This window comes from Triticum aestivum, chromosome 3A (genome assembly GCF_018294505.1).
Source record: "Triticum aestivum cultivar Chinese Spring chromosome 3A, IWGSC CS RefSeq v2.1, whole genome shotgun sequence".
NCBI classification, from domain to species: Eukaryota; Viridiplantae; Streptophyta; class Magnoliopsida; order Poales; family Poaceae; genus Triticum; species Triticum aestivum.
Window position 1 is genome coordinate 28,167,344 of NC_057800.1, and position 9,456 is coordinate 28,176,799.

Below are 9,456 nucleotides of genomic sequence, written 5' to 3' on the forward strand. Positions count from 1 at the left end.
ATAATCTCATAGTCATAGGAACATGTATAAGTCATGAAGAAAGCAATAGCAACATACTAAACGATCGGGTGCTAAGCTAATGGAATGGGTCATGTCAATCAGATCATTCACCTAATGATGTGATCCCGTTAATCAAATAACAACTCTTTGTCCATGGTTAGGAAACATAACCATCTTTGATTAACGAGCTAGTCTAGTAGAGGCATACTAGTGACACTCTGTTTGTCTATGTATTCACACATGTATTATGTTTCCGGTTAATATAATTCTAGCATGAATAATAAACATTTATCATGATATAAGGAAATAAATAATAACTTTATTATTGCCTCTAGGGCATATTTCCTTCAGTCTCCCACTTGCACTAGAGTCAATAATCTAGATTACACGGTAATGATTCTAACACCCATGGAGCCTTGGTGCTGATCATGTTTTGCTCGTGGAAGAGGCTTAGTCAACGGGTTTGCTACATTCAGATCCGTATGTATCTTGCAAATCTCTATGTCTCCCACCTGGACTAGATCCCGGATGGAATTGAAGCATCTCTTGATGTGCTTGGTTCTCTTGTGAAATCTGGATTCCTTTGCCAAGGCAATTGCACCAGTATTGTCACAAGAGATTTTCATTGGACCCGATGCACTAGATATGACACCTAGATCGGATATGAACTCCTTCATCCAGACTCCTTCATTTGCTGCTTCCGAAGCAGCTATGTATTCCGCTTCACACGTAGATCCCGCCACGACGCTTTGTTTAGAACTGCACCAACTGACAGCTTCACCGTTTAATGTAAATACGTATCCGGTTTGCGATTTAGAATCGTCCGGATCAGTGTCAAAGCTCGCATCGACGTAACCACTTACGATTAGCTCTTTGTCACCTCCATAAACGAGAAACATATCATTGGTCCTTTTCAGGTATTTCAGGATGTTCTTGACCGCTGTCCAGTGATCCACTCCTAGATTATTTTGGTACCTCCCTGCTAGACTTATAGCAAGGTACACATCAGGTCTGATACACAGCATTGCATACATGATAGAGCCTATGACTAAAGCATAGGGAACATCTTTCATTTTCTCTCTATCTTCTGCAGTGGTCGGGCATTGAGTCTGACTCAACTTCACACCTTGTAACACAGGCAAGAATCCTTTCTTTGCTTGATCCATTTTGAACTTCTTCAAAACTTTGTCAAGGTATGTGCTTTGTGAAAGTCCAATTAAGCGTCTTGATCTATCTCTATAGATCTTTATGCCTAATATGTAAGCAGCTTCACCGAGGTCTTTCATTGAAAAACTCTTATTCAAGTATCCCTTTATACTATCCAGAAATTCTATATCATTTCCAATTAGTAATATGTCATCCACATATAATATCAGAAATGCTACAGAGCTCCCACTCACTTTCTTGTAAATACAGACTTCTCCAAAAGTCTGTATAAAACCAAATGCTTTGATCACACTATCAAAGAGTTTATTCCAACTCCGAGAGGCTTGCACCAGTCCATAAATAGATCGCTGGAGCTTGCACGCTTTGTTAGCTCCCTTTGGATCGACAAAACCTTATGGTTGCATCATATACAACTCTTCTTTCAGAAATCCATTCAGGAATGCAGTTTTGACATCCATTTGCCAAATTTCATAATCATAAAATGCGGCAATTGCTAACATGATTCGGACAGACTTAAGCATCGCTACGGGTGAGAAGGTCTCATCGTAGTCAATCCCTTGAACTTGTCGGAAACCTTTTGCGACAAGTCGAACTTTGTAGACAGTAATATTACCGTCAGCGTCAGTCTTCTTCTTGAAGATCCATTTATTCTCAATTGCTTGCCGATCATTGGGAAAGTCAACCAAAGTCCATACTTTGTTCTCATACATGGATCCCATCTCAGATTTCATGGCTTCAAGCCATTTTGCGGAATCTGGGCTCACCATCGCTTCTTCATAGTTCGTAGGTTCATCATGATCTAGTAGCATGACTTCCAGAACAGGATTACCGTACCACTCTGGCGCGGATCTCACTCTGGTTGATCTACGAGGTTCAGTAGTATCTTGTTCTGAAGTTTCATGATCATTATTATTAGCTTCTTCACTAATTGGTGTAGGTGTCACAGAAACAGGTTTCTGTGATGTACTACTTTCCAATAAGGGAGTAGGTACAGTTACCTCGTCAAGTTCTACTTTCCTCCCACTCACTTCTTTCGAGAGAAACTTCTTCTCTAGAAAGTTTCCGAATTTAGCAACAAAAGTCTTGCCTTCGGATCTGTGATAGAAGGTGTATCCAATAGTTTCCTTTGGATATCCTATGAAGACACATTTCTCCGATTTGGGTTCGAGCTTATCAGGTTGAAGCTTTTTCACATAAGCATCGCAGCCCCAAACTTTCAGAAATGACAACTTTGGTTTCTTGCAAACCACAGTTCATAAGGCGTCGTCTCAACGGATTTTGATGGTGCCCTATTTAACGTGAATGCAGCCGTCTCTAAAACGTATCCCTAAAACGATAGCGGTAAATCAGTAAGAGACATCATAGATCGTACCATATCTAGTAAAGTACGATTACGACGTTCGGACACACCATTACGCTGTGGTGTTCCGGGTGGCGTGAGTTGCGAAACTATTCCACATTGTTTCAAATGTACACCAAACTTGTAACTCAAATATTCTCCACCACGATCAGATCGTAGGAATTTTATTTTCTTGTTATGATGATTTTCAACTTCACTCTGAAATTCTTTGAACTTTTCAAACGTTTCAGACTTTTGTTTCATTAAGTAGATATACTCATATCTGCTTAAGTCATCTGTGAAGGTGAGAAAATAACGATATCCGCCACTAGCCTCAACATTCATCGGACCACATACATCTGTATGTATAATTTCTAATAAATCTATTGCTCTCTCCATAGTACCGGAGAACGGTGTTTTTGTCATCTTACCCATAAGGCACGGTTCGCAAGTACCAAGTGATTCATAATCAAGTGGTTCCAGAAGCCCATCAGTATGGAGTTTCTTCATGCGCTTTATACCGATATGACCTAAACGGCAGTGCCACAAATAAGTTGCACTATCATTATCAACCCTGCATCTTTTGGTTTCAACACTATGAATATGTGTGTCACTACTATCGAGATTTAATATGAATAGACCATTCTTTAAGGGTGCATGACCATAAAAGATATTACTCATGTAAATAGAACAACCATTATTATTCTCTGATTTAAATGAATAACCGTCTCGCATCAAACAAGATCCAGATATAATGTTCATGCTTAACGCTGGCACCAAATAACAATTATTTAGGTCTAATATTAATCCCGAAGGTAGATGTAGAGGTAGCGTGCCGACTGCGATCACATCGACTTTGGAACCGTTTCCCACGCGCATCGTCACCTCGTCCTTAGCCAATCTTCGCTTAATCCGTAGTCTCTGTTTCGAGTTGCAAATATTAGCAACAGAACCAGTATCAAATACCCAGGTGCTACTGCGAGCATTAGTAAGGTACACATCAATAACATGTATATCACATATACCTTTGTTCACCTTGCCATCCTTCTTATCTGCCAAATACTTGAGGCAGTTCCGCTTCCAGTGACCAGTCTGCTTGCAGTAGAAGCACTCAGTTCCAGGCTTAGGTCCAGGTTTGGGTTTCTTTTCTTGAGCAGCAACTTGCTTGCTGTTCTTTTTGTAGTTCCCCTTCTTCTTCCCTTTGCCCTTTTTCTTAAAACTAGTGGTCTTGTTGACCATCAACACTTGATGCTCCTTCTTGATTTCTACCTCCGCGGCTTTCAGCATTGCGAAGAGCTCGGGAATAGTCTTATTCATCCCTTGCATATTATAGTTCATCACAAAGCTCTTGTAGCTTGGTGGCAGTGATTGGAGAATTCTGTCAATGACGCAATCATCTGGAAGATTAACTCCCAATTGAATCAAGTGATTATTATACCCAGACATTTTGAGTATATGCTCACTGACAGAACTGTTCTCCTCCATCTTGCAGCTATAGAACTTATTAGAGACTTCATATCTCTCAATCCGGGCATTTGCTTGAAATATTAACTTCAACTCCTGGAACATCTCACATGCTCCATGACGTTCAAAACGTCGTTGAAGTCCCGATTCTAAGCCGTAAAGCATGGCACACTGAACTATCGAGTAGTCATCAGCTTTGCTCTGCCAGACGTTCATAACATCTGGTGTTGCTCCAGCAGCAGGCCTGGCATCCAGCGGTGCTTCCAGGACGTAATTCTTCTGTGCAGCAATGAGGATAATCCTCAAGTTACGGACCCAGTCCGTGTAATTGCTACCATCATCTTTCAACTTTGCTTTCTCAAGGAACGCATTAAAATTCAACAGAACAATAGCACGGGCCATCTATCTACAATCATAAATAAGCAAGATACTATCAGGTACTAAGTTCATGATAAATTTAGGTTCAATTAATCATATTACTTAAGAACTCCCACTTAGATAGACATCCCTCTAATCCTCTAAGTGATTACGTGATCCAAATCAACTAAACCATGTCCGATCATCACGTGAGATGGAGTAGTTTCATTGGTGAACATCGCTATGTTGATCATATCTGCTATATGATTCACGCTCGACCTTTCGGTCTCCGTGTTCCGAGGCCATATCTGTATATGCTTGGCTCGTCAAGTATAACCTGAGTATTCCGCGTGTGCAACTGTTTTGCACCCGTTGTATTTGAACGTAGAGCCTATCACACCCGATCATCACGTGGTGTCTCAGCACGAAGAACTTTCGCAACGGTGCATACTCAGGGAGAACACTTCTTGATAATTAGTGAGAGATCATCTTATAATGCTACCGTCAATCAAAGCAAGATAAGATGCATAAAAGATAAACATCACATGCAATCAATATAAGTGATATGATATGGCCATCATCTTCTTGTACTTGTGATCTCCATCTCCGAAGTACCATGATCATCATCGTCACCGGCGCGACACCTTGATCATCATCGTAGCATCGTTGTCGTCTCGCCAATCTTATGCTTCCACGACTATCGCTACCGTTTAGTAATAAAGTAAAGCATTACAGCGCAGTTGCATTGCATACAATAAAGTGACAACCATATGGCTCCTGCCAGTTGCCGATAACTCAGTTACAAAACATGATCATCTCATACAATAAAATTTAGCATCATGTCTTGACCATATCACATCACAACATGCCCTGCAAAAACAAGTTAGACGTCCTCTACTTTGTTGTTGCAAGTTTTACGTGGCTGCTACGGGCTTAAGCAAGAACCAATCTTACCTACGCATCAAAACCACAATGATAGTTTGTCAAGTTGATGTTGTTTTAACCTTCGCAAGGACCGGGCGTAGCCACACTCGGTTCAACTAAAGTTGGAGAAACTGACACCCGCTAGCCACCTTTGTGCAAAGCACGTAGGGAGAACCGGTCTCGCGTAAGCGTACGCGTAATGTCGGTCCGGGCCGCTTCGTCCAACAATACCGCCGAACCAAAGTATGACATGCTGGTAAGAAGTATGACTTATATCACCCACAACTCACTTGTGTTCTACTCGTGCATATAACATCAACATATAAAACCTAGGCTCGGATGCCACTGTTGGGGAACATAGTAATTTCAAAAAAATTCCTACGCACACGCAAGATCATGGTGATGCATAGCAACGAGAGGGCAGAGTGTGATCTACGTACCCTTGTAGATCGACAACGGAAGCGTTAGCACAACATGGTTGATGTAATCATACGTCTTCACGGCCCGACCGATCAAGCACCGAAACTACGGCACCTCCAAGTTCTAGCACACGTTCAGCTCGATGACGATCCCCGGACTTCGATCCAGCAAAGTGTCGGGGAAGAGTTCCGTCAGCACGACGGCGTGGTGACGATCTTGATGTACCACTGTCGCAGGGCTTCGCCTAAGCACCGCTACAATATTATCGAGGACTATGGTGGAAGGGGGCACCGCACACGGCTAAGAATATGATCACGTGGATCAACTTATGTGTCTAGGGGTGTTCCCTGCCTCCGTATATAAAGGTTCAAAGGGAGGGTGCGGCCGGCCAGGAGAGGGCGCGCCAGGAGGAGTACTACTCCCTCCGGGAGTAGGATCCCCCCCCCCTTTTCTAGTTGGAATAGGATTCAGGAAGGGGGAAAGAGGAGAAAGAGAAGGAAGGGGGGCGCCGGCCCCCTCTCCTTGTCCTATTCGGACTAGGGGGGGAGGGGCGCGCGGCCCAGCCCTGGCCACCTCTCCTCTCTTCCACTAAAGCCCACTAAGGCCCATATACCTCCCGGGGGGTTCCGGTAACCTCCCGGTACTCCGGTAAAATCCCGATTTCACCCGGAACACTTCCGATATCCAAATATAGGCTTCCAATATATCAATCTTTATGTCTCGACCATTTCGAGACTCCTCGTCATGTCCGTGATCACACCCGGGACTCCGAACAAACTTCGGTACATCAAAATGCATAAACCCATAATATAACTGTCATCGAAACCTTAAGCGTGCGGACCCTACGGGTTCGAGAACAATGTAGACATGACTGAGACACGTCTCCGGTCAATAACCAATAGCGGAACCTGGATGCTCATATTGGCTCCTACATATTCTACGAAGATCTTTTATCGGTCAGACCGCATAACAACATACGTTGTTCCCTTTGTCATCGGTATGTTACTTGCCCGAGATTCGATCATCGGTATCTCAATACCTAGTTCAATCTCGTTACCGGCAAGTCTCTTTACTCGTTCCGTAATACATCATCTCACAACTAACTCATTAGTTGCAATGCTTGCAAGGCTTATGTGATGTGCATTACCGAGAGGGCCCAGAGATACCTCTCCAACAATCGGAGTGACAAACCCTAATCTCGAAATACGCCAACCCAACATGTACCTTTGGAGACACCTGTAGAGCACCTTTATAATTACCCATTTATGTTGTGACGTTTGGTAGCACACAAAGTGTTCCTCCGGCAAACGGGAGTTGCATAATCTCATAATCATAGGAACATGTATAAGTCATGAAGAAAGCAATAGCAACATACTAAATGATCGGGTGCTAAGCTAATGGAATGGGTCATGTCAATCAGATCATTCACCTAATGATGTGATCCCGTTAATCAAATAACAACTCTTTGTCCATGGTTAGGAAACATAACCATCTTTGATTAACGAGCTAGTCTAGTAGAGACATACTAGTGACACTCTATTTGTCTATGTATTCACACATGTATTATGTTTCCGGTTAATACAATTCTAGCATGAATAATAAACATTTATCATGATATAAGGAAATAAATAATAACTTTATTATTGCCTCTAGGGCATATTTCCTTCAGTAAGTACATCGGATATCCTTATAGCTGGTAAAAAAAAAGAGGTGTTTAAAATATCAAAAACAGAAGATATTTCTCGGCAGCAAAGGAAAAATGATTTTAACAGTAATATGCAGTTCCAATGCTAAATAATCTAATCGATACATAAACAAAGATGGGGATTAGTATGGCTGCGTTTCTGCAATGCACTATCTGTGGCAATACTCACAAAATTATATGTACCTCTGACCACTCTTCTATTAGAGAGGATTCACAGGTATAGTGTCCTTACATAATTCCTTCCATAAAAAAGTGAGATACAAAGTAATGCTACTGAAAGGACAAGTTGTACAGCCACTTATTCTTGTTTTCTAGTACTTCTCAGTCCTGAGTCCTGACATATACTAACTCGTGAATCTTCAAGCTAGCTACTCAAATTCTTTCATTGTGCAAGGTTGTGCCATGTGTTGGGCACTACTAGATTTTCAAGCTGTGGAGGTACGTAAGAAGAACTCCTTGGACTTGGAGGTACCACTGGACAAATGACCAATCTGCTGTAGCTTACTAAGTCCTGTCATTGTCCACTTAATATTTTTGAGCCATACTAGCTAATTTCCAAGAGAGGGGAGACGTTCCCAACTTAATTAAGCAGTAACTCAACTAAAGTGACACCAGGCTTTTTATACAGAGGTCCTCAATCAGAAATGGAAGGTTGACGCCGGTGTAACCTGAAATTTCCAATTTCCTAACAATACAATGTGGCTCAAGGTGGTCAAGAACTAACTCATCAATATTGTCTGGATCAGCAGAAGAAGACCAACTGAGAGACAAAGAATTGAGAGATATAATTTCATTCAATTTGACATCCTTAGCTACTTCGGGATTCTTCTCAAGCCTGCTTACTTATAGCGTGCGGAGAATTTTTAAGCTCTTGACTGCACTTAATTTGCTACCTATGCTTTCTTCTACCCGGTAGTTATTTAACTCCTCAAGAAGAGTGAGTATCACAGCAGAGAATTCACCAAGTCCTCGTTGGTTTTGAGGAAGAGACATATTAGAATATCCATACGATACATATCGCAAGCGATCAAGGATCCCGAAATATAGCATTCTGCCGAAGAATGTCCCCTTCCCAAGAACCAATAGTGTTGCGGTAAAATAGCATCAAAGTGATATAGTTTAGTAACCGCGCACATCCCCTCTGGTGATATTTTTTGCAGCTTAAGATAGCGAAGGTGTTTCAATTTGCCACATTTGACAGTGTGTTCTACTATATGACACAGTCTTGAACAGAAGAGACGCAAAAACTTCGAGGTTTCAACAACTCTTTCAAGTGCACAAACTACATTGTGAGTCTCATACATACTTTCATCAATGATAATAGTATGCAGATACTTATATTTAGATATTTTCCTGATAGTAGCTCTCAATATTAGCATACTTATATCAATGATAATAGTACGCTCTCGGTCGCCACCACGTGACGCACTTTGGGCGCTCCCTTCGGATTTTATTTTTATTTTTTCACACACGTTTCCGGCTTTTTAGATGGTTTTTCCTGGGTTTTTTTTTTTCTGTTTTTCGGTTTTTCACTGGTCTTTCTTAGCTTTTTAACGAAAAATATGCGTGAAAAAACACGTTTTCTTTTTCTGCTTCCGCAAGACGCACGGCCATGCCTCTAGAAAACAGATAAAAAATGTGTTTTCTTTTTTTTTCTTTCGTGAGAGACACGGTTTTGCTACCGCAGGAGATACGGCCGTGCCTCTCGAAAACGGGGAAACAAATATGTGTTCTCTTTTTTTCCTTCCGTGGAAGGCACGATTTTGCTTCAGCAAGAGGCACGATTTTGCTTTGGCGAGAGGCACGGCTGTGCCACTCGGAAATGAAAAAAATAACGTGTTTTATCTTCTTTTTTTCTTTCACGAGAGGCATGGTTTTGCTTTCGCGAGAGGCATGGCCATGCCTCCCGAAAACGAAAAAAACACGATTTTCTCTTTTTTCTTTTTCTTCTGTGGGAGGCACAGTTTTGCTTTCGCGAGAGGCACGCTCAGAAACGGCTTTCGGAAAGGAAAAAATGTGCCCCCCGTTCCGTTTTTTCGTCTAGTTTTCTTGTAAGGTTTTTTTCTAAAGAAAATAGTTC